At 34.9% G+C, this 17,192-nt stretch overlaps 2 pseudogenes; both read left to right on the top strand.

The window, feature by feature from the left end:
- The first annotated feature begins 9,090 nt into the window (after positions 1-9,090).
- Positions 9,091-10,399, top strand: LOC119614472 (annotated as a pseudogene).
- Positions 10,400-10,492: 93 nt separating this feature from the next.
- Positions 10,493-11,152, top strand: LOC119614471 (annotated as a pseudogene).
- Positions 11,153-17,192: the final 6,040 nt, after the last annotated feature.

Raw genomic sequence — 17,192 nt, 5'->3', positions numbered from 1 at the left:
GAAATTAGTTTATCGTTAATAACTCCCTCAAATATATCGGTATCAACACAAAATTTTGTACATGCAAATATAATATGAACAGAAATCATACGGTCAACGTAGATCTCAGTCGGTCCACAATTGGTCATAGCTCCCATATAAGGTCCACTTCCGAAAATCACCTAAACGTATATATTTCATTGATGAATATAGCTATTGTGATAAAATTCGAGTTAAATATGTTTTGTGTACATACAAATCAATCTACCAAATTTTTTACGGATCGGTCCATTATTGGTCATAGCTCCCATATAAGGCCCACTTCCGAAAATCATTTAAAAGCTCATATTTCATTGTCAAATAAAGCTATCTTGAAAAATTCGACACAAATATGTTTAGTCTAAATATAGATAAAATTCGGCACAAATATGTTTTATCTTTATATGAATCACACTTCCAAAATTTACCGGATTGGTCCATATATGGTAATAGCTGCTATATAAGGTCCACTTCAAAAAAATCACTTAAGCGCACATATTTCATTGTCAAATAAAGATATCTTGATAAAATTCGACAAAAATATGTTTTGTGTAAGGTCATAGCTCGTATATATATAAAGCACTTCCGAAAATCACCTAAACGCACATATTTCATTAATTAGTAAATCTATTATAGTAAAATTCGAATTGATCTTTTTTTGGCATATAAATCATTATATGAAATTTTTTCCTTTTCGGTCGATAAATGGTCACAATTCCCATATAAGGACCATTTCCGAAAATTACTCAAATGCACATTGACAATCAAAGTTATCGGAATAAAATTCGACATAAATGTGTATTTTGTATATATAAATCATTCTACGGAATTAATATACATTTTTCTCGACCTTATTAAAATTAGTTTGACATATGCATTAATGTTAGTACCCTCAATACGGAAACAAAAATTTTGCCAAGTTATCTGAAAATTAGATATTTAAATGAGTTTTGATAAAAAGTAGCTTGCAGGTGGAGGGTATTTAAGATTCGGCATAGCCGAATATAGCACTCTAACTTGTTTATATATGAACTTTAATGTACGCTGTCTGTCAAAATCCATAATATCAATTTGACAGTTAGAATATACTTTTTAGTTTGCAGTCATTTTATTAGTACAGTTTTATTTTGGGTTACATTTTGTTCTCTGCTGCTTTACTAATACAAATTAATGTGTAACAGTATGTGTATGGGCAACACTGATATATAGACAAAATTTAGTGATTTTCTTGTATGGGAGCTATGACCAAATATAGACCGATCGTGAAAAATTTTATAGTGTGATTTATATATATAAGAGCAATATTTGTGCTAAATGTATGTATTTCAATATTTGGTAATGAGTTATGTGCGTTTAACTGATTTTCGGGAGGGAACCTTGTATGGCAGCTATGACCAAATATGAACCGATCGTGAAAAAATTTTGAAATAATATTTCTGTGTACAAAAATTGTATTTATGACAAAATTTTTTATGAATATCACTATTTGGTAATGAGTTGTGTGCCTTTAAGTGTTTTTCTGAAGGGGACCTTGTATGGGAGCTATGATCAATTATGGACCAATAGGAAAAAAATTTCACAGCAACATTTTTGTATATAAGATAAAATAAGTACCAAATTTTATATGGATATCTTAATTTAGTAATGAGTTATGCGCGTTTAAGTGATTTTCGGGAGGGAACCTTGTATGGGAGCTATGACCAATAATGGACCGATCGGAAAAAAATTTTGCAGTAACTTTTCTGTATATAAGAGCAATACTTTAACCAAATTTTATATGGATATCTTAATTATGTAATGAGTTATGTGCGTTTAAGTGATTTTCGGGAGGGGACCTTGTATGGGAGCTATGACCAATTATGGACCGATCGGAAGAAAATTTCACAAATTTCACACGAATGTGCCCCACGGGCTGTTCTGGGGTTTAGTTTCAATTTTTCAGGTGATTTTCGGAAGTGCACCTTATATGGGAGCTATGACCAATTATGAGTGACTCATATAAAGACAAAACATATTTGTGTCAAATTTTATCAAGATAGCTTTATTTGACAATGAAATATGTGCTTTTAAGTGATTTTCGGAAGTGGGACTTATATAGGAGCTATGACCAATAATGGACCGATCCGTAAAAAGTTTGGTGGAATGATTTGCATGTATACAAAACATATTTGTGTCGAATTTTATCCCGATAGCTTTGGAATTCAATGAAATATATGCGTTTAAGTGATTTTCGGAAGTGGACCTTGTATGGGAGCTATGACCAATTATGGGCCTATGCGAAAAAAATTGAGTAGAGTAATTCATATTTCGACAAAATATATTTATGTTGAATTTTATCACGATAGCTTCATTTGACAATGAAATATGTGTTTTTAAGTGATTTTCGGAAGTGGGCCTTATATGGGAGCTATGACCAATAACAGACCGATCCGTAAATTTGTATAATGATTTGTATGTATACAAAACATATTTGTGTAGAATTTTATCCCGATAGCTTTATAATTCAATTAAATATATGCGTTTGAGTGATTTTCGGAAGTGGACCTTATATGGGAGCTATGACCAATTATGGGCCTATCCGGAAAAAATTGCGTAGAGTGATTCATGTTTAGACTAAACATTTCTGTGTCGAATTTTATCATAATAGCTTTATTTGACAATGAAATATGAGCTTTTAAATGATTTTCGGAAGTGGCCCTTATATGAGAGCTAAGACCAATAATGTATACAAAACATATTCAACTTGAATTTTATCACAATAGCTTTATATGGGAGCTATGACCAATTGTGGACCGACTGAGATCTACGTTGATATTATGATTTCTGTTCATATTATATTTGCATGTACAAAATTTTGTGTTGATACCGATATATTTGAAGGAATTATTAACGATAAACTAATTTTAGGGAATATATACCTTTGTATGGGGGCTATGGGAAATATTGGATCGACTGTAAAGATTTTGAACATAATTGATCACTGCCCTGAAAAAATAATGTGTGACAAAATTCATCGAAATATCTTCGGTAGTTTCTGAGAAAACTTCAAAAGAATTAGGAAAAAAACTTATTTTTTTTTACGTGTTCAACCGATTTTGCTGATTTTCAATAACATACTGCTTAGGATAATAGCAAATACTTTGGGTGAATTTGGTTGATTTCCTTTGCTTAGTTTTAACGTGAGCGTGTTTTACACAGACAGACAGACGGACATAGCTAAATCGACTCAGAATTTCATAAGGACCCAGAATATATATACTTTGTTGGGTCTTAGATGAATATTTCTTAGTGTTACACAGGGAACGACAAACTTATATATACCCTCTATCACCACAGATGGTAGTAGAGGGTATAACAACCAAATTGAATTTTAACATGTTAGAGTGCTATATTCGGCTGAACCGAATCTTAAATACCCTCCACCAGCTACTTTAATATTAATACTTTTCTCATGTCTTAAATAGAAAAACCCCAAGAGTTAAACAGCTTAAATCTGTTACAATTGCAAGATTTATTGAACATTACAAACGCCATTTTCTTTTATATTTTTAAAGCGCCCTAAGATATGCTTTAGCGATATTTAATAATTTGTGTGAATGATTTAAGGAAATTCAAATTTTCGGGCAGGACCTAGTATGGGAGATATGACCAATTATGGACCGATCGTAAAAAATCTTTAAGTAACATTTCTGTATATAAAAGCTATATTTCAGTCAAATTTTGTATATATATCGTAATTTAGTAATAAATAATGTGCGTTTAAGTGATTTTCGGAGGGGAACCTTGTATGGGACCGATCGCACACATATTATGAACCGATCGTGAAAAAATCTTTAAATATAATTTTTGTATACAAAACTAATATTTGTGCAAAATTTTGTATCAATAGCTTTATTTGGTAATGAGTAATGAGCGTTTAAGAGATTTTCGTAAGAGGACCTTGTATGGGAGCTATGACCAATTATGTAACATTAATGTATATATAGACAAAATTTTGGCTAAATTATTTGGTAATGAATATTGTGCATTAAGTGGTTTTCTTGTATGGGAGCTATGACCAAATATGGACCGATCGTGAAAAAATTGTATAGTGTGATTTATGTATATAAGAGCAATATTTGTGCTAAATGTATGTATATCAATATTTGGTAATAAGTTACGTGCGTTTAACTGATTTTCGGGAGGGAACCTTGTATGGCAGCTATGACCAAATATGAACCGATAGTGAAAAAATGTTTAAGTAATATTTCTGTGTACAAAAATAGTATTCATGACAAAATTTTTTATGAATATAACTATTTGGTAATGAGTTGTGTGCCTCTAAGTGTTTTTCTGAAGGAAATTTCACAGCAAAATGTTTGTATATAAGAGCAATACTAGTATCAAATTTTATATGGATATCTTAATTAAGTAATGACTTATGTGCGTTTAAGTGATTTTCGGGAGGGGTCCTTGTATGGGAGCTATGGCCAATTATGGACCGATCGGAAGAAAATTTCACAGTAATATTTCTGTATATAAGAGAAATACTTGTACCAAATTCTATATGGATATCTAAATTTAGTAATGAGTTATGCGCGTTTAAGTGATTTTCGGAAGAAGACGTTGTATTGGAGCTATGTTCAATTATGGATCTATCTAGAAAATTTTTTCTCTATATAAATTCTATTGACATAGAATTTTAATTTGTAAAATTTTGTTAAGATATCAACATTCTGAAGGAAGTTATTAACAATAAGCTCATTTTCCGGGAATATGTACTTTCGTATGAGAGGTATAAGAAATTGTGGACCGATTCCGACAATTTTCAACAGGAATAAACATCTCGTGTAATAACAAATGTATGATGATTTTCATGGAATTATATTGCATAGTTTTAGTGAAAATTACATCAGAATGTGTAAAAAACGCTTATTTTTTTCGGAGTTGTTTTAAATTTTGATTCATAACTTTTCCCGATGTAAACCGATTTTGCTCATTTGCAATACCAAACTGCCTAGGGCAATAGGGAATATTCTGGCCAAATTTCAATAATTTATTTCACTTCGTTTTGCGTGGGCGTATTTTACACAGACAGACGGACGGACAGACGGACATAGATAAATCGACTCAGAATTTCATAAGGACCAAGAATATATATACTTTGTTGAGTCTGACAAAGTTATATATACCCTCTATCACCACTGATGGTGGTGGAGGGTATAATAACAATAAACAACAAACTGAACTACAACAACACAAAAATTCTTTATTCTTTTTACTGAGTCCCACAGCTATTGAAAGAGAAGTACATAAGTATATTTCAGGTACTTTGAAATAAATTACAAATCGAAATAAATCTATTTCATTTGTTACATCTCTTGTAACAAATTTAAAATTTTGTTTGAGTTATCCAAACATAATAACAAATTCCCAATTGTTCCAATTGGAAAATTTGTTTAACGTCATTAATTTAGAAAATATACCATGTTAAAATTAAAGCTTGTTGAAAAAAAAATCTTAAAAAATATGAACTTTTTACATCGATAAAATCTAAACCGTAAAGAATGTATTTGAAAATTTTGGAGAAATTTCGTATTTATACGAAGAATGAGTGTACCGAAGGGTCATGTTGAAAATCTCAGTTTTTCGATTTTTTTAAATTACCCAACAGACAATATAAATTTATTTGTTATAGACAACAGTTTTTCAAAATTTATTTCAAATGGTCTTAAGCAACTGGGCTTTTTACAATCTGTAATTTATGAAACTTTGCTTGAACGTTAAAATTTTGAAACTGATTTTTCAAAGTTTTTACATAAAATGAAGGAAATTTACAAACACTTCCTTTCAAATCAGAGGATCAATAGTGAATGGCTGTTTAGGTTCACTTGCATCCAGAGCCCTATGTAAGTACTTCTGTTAAATTTAAAAATTGCAATGAGTTTCATATTTATTTGATCATACGCAAATGGCAATTTGTGGACATTATATGTATAATCCACGATATCAACGTTTGTGGTGCGGTTAGAAACCATAATATCTTCATATTTACAAAATGTTTTATTTAATTTTAATTTTTATAAATAAAACAATATACAAATTAATTTTGTAGTATTTTTATACCTAGTTCACACGAGCGGTTAAATTACTTAATTCGGCCTCTGAATGACGATAGCCAATCAACCCGTTTTCACGACACGTTCGTAATTCAGTTTGACATTTATTTGTTTATTATACCCTCCACCACCATCAGTGGTGATAGAGGGTATATATAAGTTTGTCATTCCGTGTGTAACACCTAGAAATATTCACCTGAGACCTAACAAAGTATATATATTCTTGATCCTTATGAAATTCTGAGTCGATTTAGCTATGTCCGTCTGTCCGTCTGTCTGTCTGTCTGTCTGGTTAAAACACGCTCACGTTAAAACTAAGCAAAAGAAATCAGCCAAATTCACTAAGAATATTCATTATTGTCCTAAGCAGTTTGGTATTGAAAATCAGCAAAATCGGTTCACAACGTAAAAAGTTATAAGTAAAAATTTCAGACTACCTCGAAAAAAATTACTGTTTTTACATAATTCTTTTGAAGTTTTCTCGGAAACTACCAAAGATATTTCGATGAATTTTGTCACACACTATTTTTTAAGGGCAGTAATCAATTATGTTCAAAATCTTTACAATCGGTCCAATATTTCCCATAGCCCCCATACAATGGTATATATTCCCGGAAATTAGTTTATCGTTAATAACTCCCTCAAATATATCGGTACCAACACAAAATTTTGTACATGCAAATATAATATGAACAGAAATCATACTATCAACGCACATCTCAGTCGGTCCACAATTGGTCATAGCTCTCATATAAGGTCCACTTCCGAAAATCACCTAAACGCACATATTTCTTTGATGAGTAAAGCTATTGTGATAAAAGTCGAGTTAAATATGTTTTGTATACATACAAATCATTCTACCAAATTTTTTACGGATCGGTCCATTATTGGTCATAGCTCCCATATAAGGCCCACTTCCGAAAATCATTTAAAAGCTCATATATCATTGTCAAACAAAGCTATCTTGATAAAATTCGACACAAATATGTTTAGTCTAAATATGAATCACTCTACGAAATTTTTTCCGGATAGGCCAATAATTGGTCATAGCTCCCATATAAGGTCCACTTCCGAAAATCACTTAAACGCATATATATCAATGAATTATAAAGCTATTGGGATAAAATTCGACACAAATATGTTTTGTATACATACAAATCATTTTACAATTTTGTTTACAAATCGGTCCATTATTGGTCATAGCTCCCATATAAGGCCCACTTCCGAAAATCACTTAAAAACACATATTTCATTGTCAAATAAAGCTATCGTGATAAAATTCGACATAAATAGATTTTGTCTAAATATGAATTACTCTACTAAATTTTTTCCGAATAGGCCCATAATTGGTCATAGCTCCCATATATATTTTATTGAATTCTAAAGTTATCGGGATGAAATTCGACAAAAATATGTTTTGTGTACATTAAAATCATTCCACCAAATTTTTTACGGATCGGTTCATTATTGGTCATAGCTCCCATATAAGGCCCACTTTCGAAAATCACATAAAAGCACATATTTCGTTGTCAAATAAAGCTATCTTGATAAAATTCGACACAAATATGTTTTGTCTTTATATGAGTCACTCTACGAAATTTTTTCCGGATAGGCTCATAATAGGTCATAGCCCCCATATAAGGTCCACTTCCGAAAATCAATTAAACGAATATATTTCATTAAATTCTAAAGCTATAAGGATAAAATTCGACTTGAATATGTAATGTGTACATATAAATCATTCTACCACTTCTTCCCCGGATCGGTCCATTATTGGTGATAGCTCCCATATAAGCCCACAATTCGACACAAATATGTATTGTCTTTATATGAATCACTCTACGAAATTTTTTCCGGATAGGCTCCCATAGAGGGTCCACATACGAAAATCACTTAAACGCATATATTTCTTTGAATAATAAGGCTATCGGGATGAAGTACGACTTGAATATGTTTTGTGAGCATATAAATAATTCTACCAATTTTTTTCCGGATTGATCCATATATTATAGTAGCTCCTATATAAGGTCCACTTCAAAAAAATCACTTAAACGCACATATTTCATTATCAAATAAAGGTATCTCGATAAAATTCGACACAAATATGTTTTGTGTAAGGTCATAGCTCCTATTCATATAAAGTCCACTTCCGAAAATCACCTAAACGCAAATATTTCATTAATTAATAAATCTATTGTAGTAATCATTATACTTAATCATTATACTAAATTTTTTCTTTATCGGTTGATAATTGGTCACAACTCCCATATAAGGTCCATTTCCGAAAATTACTCAAATGCACTTGATAATCAAAGTTATCGGGATAAAATTCGACATAAATGTTTATTTTGTATACATAAATCATTCTACGGATTTTTTTCTTCCGGATCGGTCCATAGGTTGTCTTAGCTCCCATATAAGGTATACTTCTGAAAATCACTTAATATCACTTAATTCGTAATTAAATGCTTATATCCGGATAAAATTCAAAATGAGTATGTTCTGCGTACTGATATATCATTATATTAAAATGTTTTCAAACTGGCCTATTAATATACATACATATTTCTCGACATAATTAAAATTAGTTTGACATATGCATAAATGTTAGTACCCTCAATAAGGAAACAAAAATTTCGCCAAGTTATCTAAAAATTAGATAGTTAAATGGGTCTCAATGAAAAGTTGCTTTCTGGTGGAGGGTATTTAAGATTCGGCAGAGCCGAATATAGCACTCTAACTTGTTTTTTTTGTTTTTTTCTTCTGTTTACATGCAAACATTGGATGTGAAATCAATCTATTGTTATTATTTATATTTAGAAATTCTGTATTTCCGGTCTTTGGCAGCCGCAGACACTTTGAAATGTTGAGTAGTATTGCGAGGGAACATTTCAGAAGGCGCTATGTGCGTTCATGGACTATTTTCAACCAAAAACAAACAAGAGTTCATTCTTTGGGGATAATATGATCTATATACAATTTACTAAGTGGTGCTTCACGCAAATTAGTCCATCTAAAGATGGCCAAAGTAATTATCTTAATCATCTCTGCAATTGTTTGTATAATCATCTTTTATGACAATACCAGCGTAATTGGTAGACGGTAACTGTTTGCACTGTTTCTTAGCAAGGCCACAACACTGCCGCAAGTACCACAGCGACCACAGAATGAACAAGTACAACAGAAAGCTGATTTTGAAAACACTCTTAGATGTAGATCTCAAGCCTTTGCCTCGACGACAACCTGAAAGAGATGTCGCAAGTCGTTGATTATGAAAACTTTGCACGTTAAGCCACCGAAATGCCTCGGTGCAAATATTCAACTTAAGCTCAATAGTATTTGGATCGGGAATAGGTACCGCCAGCTCAGATTACAATATCTTTGCGATATACACGAAGGCGAACTATCACTTGCATGTTAAATTTGAATTATTCATGAAAAGCCTTTTTAAATTCGCAGTCCTGCCTCATTTGCACGTACTTACGGATGAAACGAGTGGACATTCAATGGATCAGATGTTAGAAATTGAAGTGCGTCGTTATAGACGTTCTATTATTTATAGTTTATATGTATAATATGCGTTTATGTGCCGAGGATATTTAAAGTTTATATGTATAATATACGTTTGTGTGCCGAGGAAGTAGTGAACATTTTAAATACAATGACACCATACTTTAGCTCAACACCCAAATCGTACTATAGTGATTCGTTAATCTTCCTATAGTTAGGCTTGCATTGTATAGCCGACAAGAATATGAACGTGCAATATTGCTACATTGTGACATAATCTTCCGTACCGATGTCCGTCTATTGTTTAATGAATTCGATACATTTTCTCCCGATTATTTATATGGTTTGGCGCCGGAATTGACGCCTGTCTATCCCCACAAGAATATGGAACGTGCAATATTGCTACATTGTGACATTATCTTCCGTACCGATGTCCGTCTATTGTTCAATGAATTCGATACATTTTCTCCCGATTATCTATATGGTTTGGCGCCGGAATTGACGCCTGTCTATCCCCACATACTCTATAGATATCGGATACCCTACACTATTATTAGTATAAAATGTGATTTTCCGATCCTTTAAAAATTTTTTTTTTCGAAAAACAAATTAAAAAAAAAAAACAAATTTTTCGAAAAAAGCATTATATGGGACTAAGGGGAAATATGGACCGATCCATAAAGAACTTGTTTGATGGATTTATGTTTGCATACAATTCATTTATACTGAATCCAGTCGTGAAAAAAGTGTTTGTTAGTGAATTGAGCCATTAAGAAATCTGCACAAACTTAATAACCTTTCCGACTCCGGTAGTGTAGGGTATGAAATAAATCGTGTTTTTAATATATGTACAATCGTTGGGTCATATGGTCGGCCATGCCTGCTATACGTTTTTACTTATTTTATATTGAAATCAAAATCTAAAACTATTTTTTTTTTAAGAAAAGAAAAACAGTAAATTGGAACAACTGGTGGTTCACCCTCGGATTGGGATCTCTACAAGGAAGTAGAATCGTTGCTAGCCCCTTCTAAAACCTACAACTCCGAAGGACTTGTAGCTGATAGTGTAAATAGTAAGAAAAACAAAAAGTAATTAATGTAATTAATGTGTAATGAAATTTATTTTGTTTAAGATATAAATACTTCAATCTCATCCCAAACATCACTAGAAGCAGTGTCACCATTACCACCTACGCCTCCATCCCCTTCACCATTGCCATCTTCACCATTGCCATCTACGCCATTGTCAGTATCATCTCCGATATCAATATCACCACCAACTGTGGCGCCATCATCACTATTCATTATTACGCCATCGTCGACCGCTGCTACAAGAAATAAAAACAAATTTTGAAAGATTTTTTAAAAACGTTGAAAAAATCATAGAAAATATTGAGGAGGAAATCAAAAAAACATCGGAGAGAGTTATACAAATAGAAGAAGAAAAGAAGAATATTTTAAAAAATTATGTAGATAGGGAAGCCGATGTGCAGAAGGCACTTATAGAATTTCTGAAGAGACCTTAATTTTTTTATTTTATTTTGCTGTAGCCAGTGCCGTTGCCAAAAAACTATCGTTGCCGCTGTCATTTCTTTATAATTAAAAATTGCTATTGATTCTATATACAACTCCATATTAGTTAGAAGAGAGATTAACAAATTTCTTATTACTAAAACTTTTATTTTTAAAAATTAATTAGTAGTCTGTGGGATAGTTATGAATTAGCCAATATATATAATACATTAAACATTATGTTTTCGTTTTATGTCAATTGAATTCATAGATTTATTTTTTCATAGCGGATCAAAAGTGTGTGTGAAGTTAATTTATATTTTGATCTCATTTACTAGTATATTTCATTTATAAAGATTATTTAGTTATAAAATAAATGTTATTTTTTTATCGATATCTATATATGTTAAAGTGTATATTTGTTTGTTTCAACTTGAAATTTTCAAGTCTTTAGACGACTAAGCGATTAGACCGATTTTCTTAAAGAGTTTATGTCTGGAAGGAACTATAGGCTACTTTTTATTTCGAAATTTTATGTGGGTAAGTTGCCCAGCCCACGTAAGTATTAAAAGTCGTATACATATGTATGTGGGAAATTTCAATTTTTCCAAACAACTTTGACATTAACATTTGGGTCAGACTAAGAATAGGGGCGTGTCGCATATCACTCCAATTATTGCTTGTCAATATAAACATTATTGTTTTTGGAAAACTAACAGAGTCCACAATTTTTTTACAATTAATTTTTTCAATGCGAATATTTTTAACAAAAAATTAGTGTTCCTGAAATGTGTATATGTCGAAAACTATAACTCCTACAGTCCTCAAATTGTGTTCAGGTAACTTTGGTCTTAATAGGAATAATTTATATTTTATACGGGAAGCTTGATATCAACATGACATTTTAAGGTGAAAATGGCCGATGAATTAATACGGGCGTGACACTTCTTATACAAAGTAAGAAAATCGTATTTTTGGGAAACTAAACTAAAACAGTTACGAGTGTTAAAAGTTAGTGCTTTCAATAAAAAATATACCGAACTATTAAATAAAGAACCAAAGTTTGAAATATTATCATTAAATACTTACACACATATCTTGAAATTGCATGTCTTATTACTTCAGGGTTGAAATCTTCACTGCTGTAGTCCGTAAGCTGTACAGTATAATCTGGATGCGATCGATTTAATTCAACAGCTTGCAAAGCTTCCAAACATTTGTCATTAATAACGTCATTATTTTCGTTGAGAAAATTGTGGAGTACAACGTAATATAAGATAACAACGTTGGCATTTCTTATGGCATTATCGACGCCTTTTCCAATGCGTCTAAATCGGGCTTTCAATTGTCCAAAAGCATTTTCCACTACTCTACGAGATTTTGAGAGGGCATAATTAAAATTCTTTTGTTGGGGGAGTTTTCCAGTTTTTTCTCGGGGGAGTTTTCCAGTTTTTTCCTACCGAGCGCGTCCCCGGGTGGCGGATAGGGGGTGGTGATGGACCATCTGTTCTCTCCCAGCTTTAATTTCACTTTTTTCGAAAAACAAATTAAAAAAAAAACAAATTTTTCGAAAAAAGCATTATATGGGACTAAGGGGAAATATGGACCGATCCATAAAGAACTTGTTTGATGGATTTATGTTTGCATATAATTCATTTATACTGAATCTAGTCGTGAAAAAAGTGTTTGTTTGTGAATTGAGCAATTAAGAAATCTGCACAAACTTAATAAATCGGGCCTTTTCCAATGCGTCTAAATCGGGCTTTCAATTGTCCAAAAGCATTTTCCACTACTCTACGAGATTTTGAGAGGGCATAATTAAAATTCTTTTGTTGGGGGAGTTTTCCAGTTTTTTCTCGGGGGAGTTTTCCAGTTTTTTTCCTACCGAGCGCGTCCCCGGGTGGCGGATAGGGGGTGGTGATGGACCATCTGTTCTCTCCCAGCTTTAATTTCACTTAAGCTGAGGGAGGGCAGATTGTCCACCACCTGGGAATATTATATTCCCCGCGGACCAAAAAACTGGAAAAAACAAATATGGAAAATAAAAAGATAAAAGTTACGGTGCAGGGCCTAAATAACCCAGTACCGGCGGCAAGTGTTGATCTACTCGCGAGTCACGTGTCGTCGTCATCCTGCAATCGTGAGCTACGTACTACGTACTACGGAGGTGGGTACCTTGGCCTCCGTGGCGGACAATGTGTCAAGTGTACAGCATGCCGCTGGCAAAAATATAGGGGTGAAAGAGAAGGATGTACTCGGAGAGAGCTCTAAGCTACCTCAGCCTTTAAATATAGGTGAGGGTTCCGACTCTGAATCCTCAGATGATAATAATAATACCATTATAGCAAATCCCAAAAAGGATGAAGTAGAGCAAATGGTGAAAGAGGTGAGTGATAGCATAGCTAAACTACCTATTACTAAGAAAAGACTTTCTGGAGCACAGAGGAGGAAGTTGAAAAAGATGCTTCAGGAAATCATAGTTAGTCAATCCCACGACACTCCAAAGGAAAAATCGGACTCTCTCACAAGATCTGAGGCAAAAAGGATCAGGTCTCCCGAGGAGTTGACAACTGAGAATAAACCTAAGAAGAAAAAGAGCTCCCCGTCTTCTAATAAACAGTCGAAGCCAAGCCATACTTCACTCAAAGGAGTCTCAAGTGAGAATCCTGCGAGTAAGGGTGACAACGCCAAGCCAGATATTCCGAAGACGAACACGTCGGCGAAATCAACCTCGAAGGTAAGGGAATCTCAAAAGAAGTCCCGAAAAACGAGGAAGGAGAAGCTAGACGGAGGAAAAGGAAAAGAGCCGCCATCTTACGCCAAAGTTGCCAGAAGTAGGCACCGGGACGATCTCTGCTATGCAGTTTACGATGCCGGTAATCCGACAGGCAAAATTCCAATAGACCAACAGAGTAAAATAGAAGACCTGTTCAACAATAAGATAGTGGACCATGCAATCAATAGAGAGCGAGAGCTGCGAGTTCAGCATGGGCGTGATGTTGATGAGGTTGGCATCTCACCAATGTGTTAGCACCCTAAAGAACTTGGTGGAAAGTATCCCTCCTCCCTGGGACGGCGCTAGGCTGGGACTGGCAAAGAAGAGCGAGCTTCCGGTGCTTCTAAAGTCTACTGTCTACATAAAAGGATGGGACAGTAAACTGGCCAATGAACGTATACTGGAAATTCTTGGAGGTCAAAATGCTGAGCTGGCCGTGGAAAAATGGGATGTCTTTTACAGGAAAGAAGAACCCGAGGGAACTTTATTTGTAATAGGTATCGACCAGAAATCCATGGCTAGTCTTGCCAAGAATAAAGGAAGGGCTTACTTCGCCTCTAAAGCTGTCATATTCAAAATTGGGAAGGTGCCGATTGGAAGGGCTGTTACAACAAGCCTCGAAAAGGACACCAAAAAACCTAAGACCACAGCATCAGTATCCACTACTGATAACGTTGAGGAGTCAAATCCTAAAATCGAGGAATTTACCATTAACTCGCCAGAAGAAAGTGTAGTTGCCCTTTCCGAAATTGGGAAGGCGCCGATTGAAAGGGCTGTCAAAACCGGCCCCGACAAGGACACTAAAATACCTAAGACAGTACCCAAAGCATCATTAGCAAGTACTAGCAATGTTGAGGAGTCAAATCCTAAAAGCGAGGAGGAAATCACTCACCCGCCAGAAGACAGAACAGCAGTGCTCTCCAGAATTGGGAATGTGTCTATTAAAAATACTGCTATTCCTATGCCTGATAAGGACACCGCAGTGCCATCAACAGTACCCACTGCATTAATAGCCACTTCAGGCTATCCGGAGGAGTCAAATCCAAAGAGCGAGGAGGTGACCACCAACTCGCTGGAAGACAGTTTAATGGATGACCATGATTGAGGTTATCCAAATAAACCTCCATCGGAGCGAGGCAGCTACCAACGCTCTGATGGCTAAAATCAACACAGGTAAAATACATATAGCTTTAATCCAGGAACCTTGGACGATTCGCAACAAGGTTTCTGGATTAAATCACGTAAATTTCCAACTTTTCTACGCTGATACAGGAACTCGCCCGAGAACATGTATCTTATGTCACAAGAACTTATGTTTTCTCCTCTCAACAGGATTATCAACATCGGATGCAACGGTGCTGAAGCAAGGTCGTGGCAACATATTCCTTGCATCTATTTACCTGCCTTTCGATTTTCCGACACTACCACCAACGTCGGATCTGATGAAACTGGTTGAAGAGGCACAAAGAAAAAATAAGAAAATTGTAATAGGTTGTGATGCCAACTCGCACCATGTAGCTTGGGGTAGTACAAACACCAATCGCAGGGGACAAGCCCTCATGGATTTCCTTAATACTAAAGACTTGATAACATTGAACTTAGGTAATAAAGCTACCTTCGTCAATAGAATCAGAGAAGAAGTATTAGATATAACTATATATTCAGAAGAGCTTATAAACGAAATTCAGGATTGGAGAGTTTTGGACGAGCACTCCTTTTCTGATCATCGGTACATAAGATTCAAAATACTAAGGCCACCACCAAAGCCGATAAAGTTTCGGAATAAGTCTAAAACTAATTGGACAATGTTCGGGACCTTACTAAAGAACCGTTTAGGTCAGGACTCTTTTCAATGTCGAAATAAATAGGATATAGATGCTAAAGTGGAAACGTTCACAAGTGCCCTGGTTGAATCGTTCGAGGACAGCTGCCCTCTGCGAGAGCGGAGATCTGCCCAGGAAAAACGCTGTGTAACTGGGGAGATCCGGAACCTTGGGAAGACTCTTCGCAAACTATTTAACCGGGCACGGCGTAAAAAGACCGCAGTATACTGGGATGAGTATCGTAATAAACTTGGTGAATATAAGAAAATCGTTCGAAAAGCCAAACGAGACTCCTGGAAACTTTTCTGTGAACAGGTAGATAGCGTAAATGACGTATCGAAGATAAAAAAAATTCCTATCCAAAACTCATGTCCAGCCGGAATCTATGATCGATGACACGGGCAGGAGGCTTGAGGATATGGAGGAGACAATGAAACTCCTAATGGATTCTCATTTCCCACACGGTATATCGAATAACATAGATGAACCGATATTGGAGGAAGGGGAGGTTAACACGGAAATAGTTATTACATCTGACATGGTTAAAGGGGCAATCAAGAGCTTTGCTCCCTATAAAGCTGCAGGCCCGGATGGAATTTTCCCGGCACTTTTGCAGATGGAGGCGGGACTGGTTTCCGTACATCTGTCACAGATATTCACTGCATGCTTAAAATTTGCATATACCCCAGTTAAATGGCAGGATGCAAGGGTAATATTTATACCCAAACCAGGGAAACCTAGGTATGCGACACCTAAGTCCTATCGACCGATAAGTCTTACGTCCTTCCTACTTAAAACCTTGGAACGGATAGTCGATAGCATGGTTAAAAGCAGCATACCATACAAAGACCTTAAATATAAGCAGCATGCTTATGTAAAAGGACGATCGGTGCAAACCGCTTTAAATGAAGTTGTCCACTACATAGGTGAATCTTTCGATAGCAAACTGTATACACTGGCGGTATGCATTGACATCGAAGGCGCTTTCAATAACGTGCACACTGATACCCTTATCCAATCCCTAGACCAGTTTTATGTTGACCGGGTGCTCCGTAACTGGATGAAATACATGCTAAGGAACAGATGGATAAGCTGCGAGATGTACGATATAACTATCAGGAAAAAGGTATTTCGCGGTATACCACAGGGTGGCATTTTGTCACCTTTACTCTGGGTTACCACGATTAATAGCCTCCTAAGGACCCTAACCGAGAAAGGACTTAGACCTGTCTGTTATGCAGACGATGTCGTAATACTTTTAAAGGGAAAGGATCCAAATTACTTGTGTAGAAGAGCTGAGGAGGCTCTGAATACGGCCTTGAGCTGGGCTCAACCGAGAGGCCTCAATGTTAACCCGGCGAAGACGGAAATCTGTCTTTTGACAAGAAAGACAAAAATTTCTACGTATACTGAACCTTGCTTCCTGGGCAAGAAGATACCGTTGACAGACAAAGT

Source organism: Lucilia sericata, unplaced genomic scaffold (assembly GCF_015586225.1).
Source record: "Lucilia sericata isolate MDLA Ls3-8-SP2 unplaced genomic scaffold, ASM1558622v1 Contig002935F_arrow, whole genome shotgun sequence".
In the NCBI taxonomy this organism is placed as follows: domain Eukaryota; kingdom Metazoa; phylum Arthropoda; class Insecta; order Diptera; family Calliphoridae; genus Lucilia; species Lucilia sericata.
This window is presented reverse-complemented; position numbering and strand designations above follow the sequence as displayed.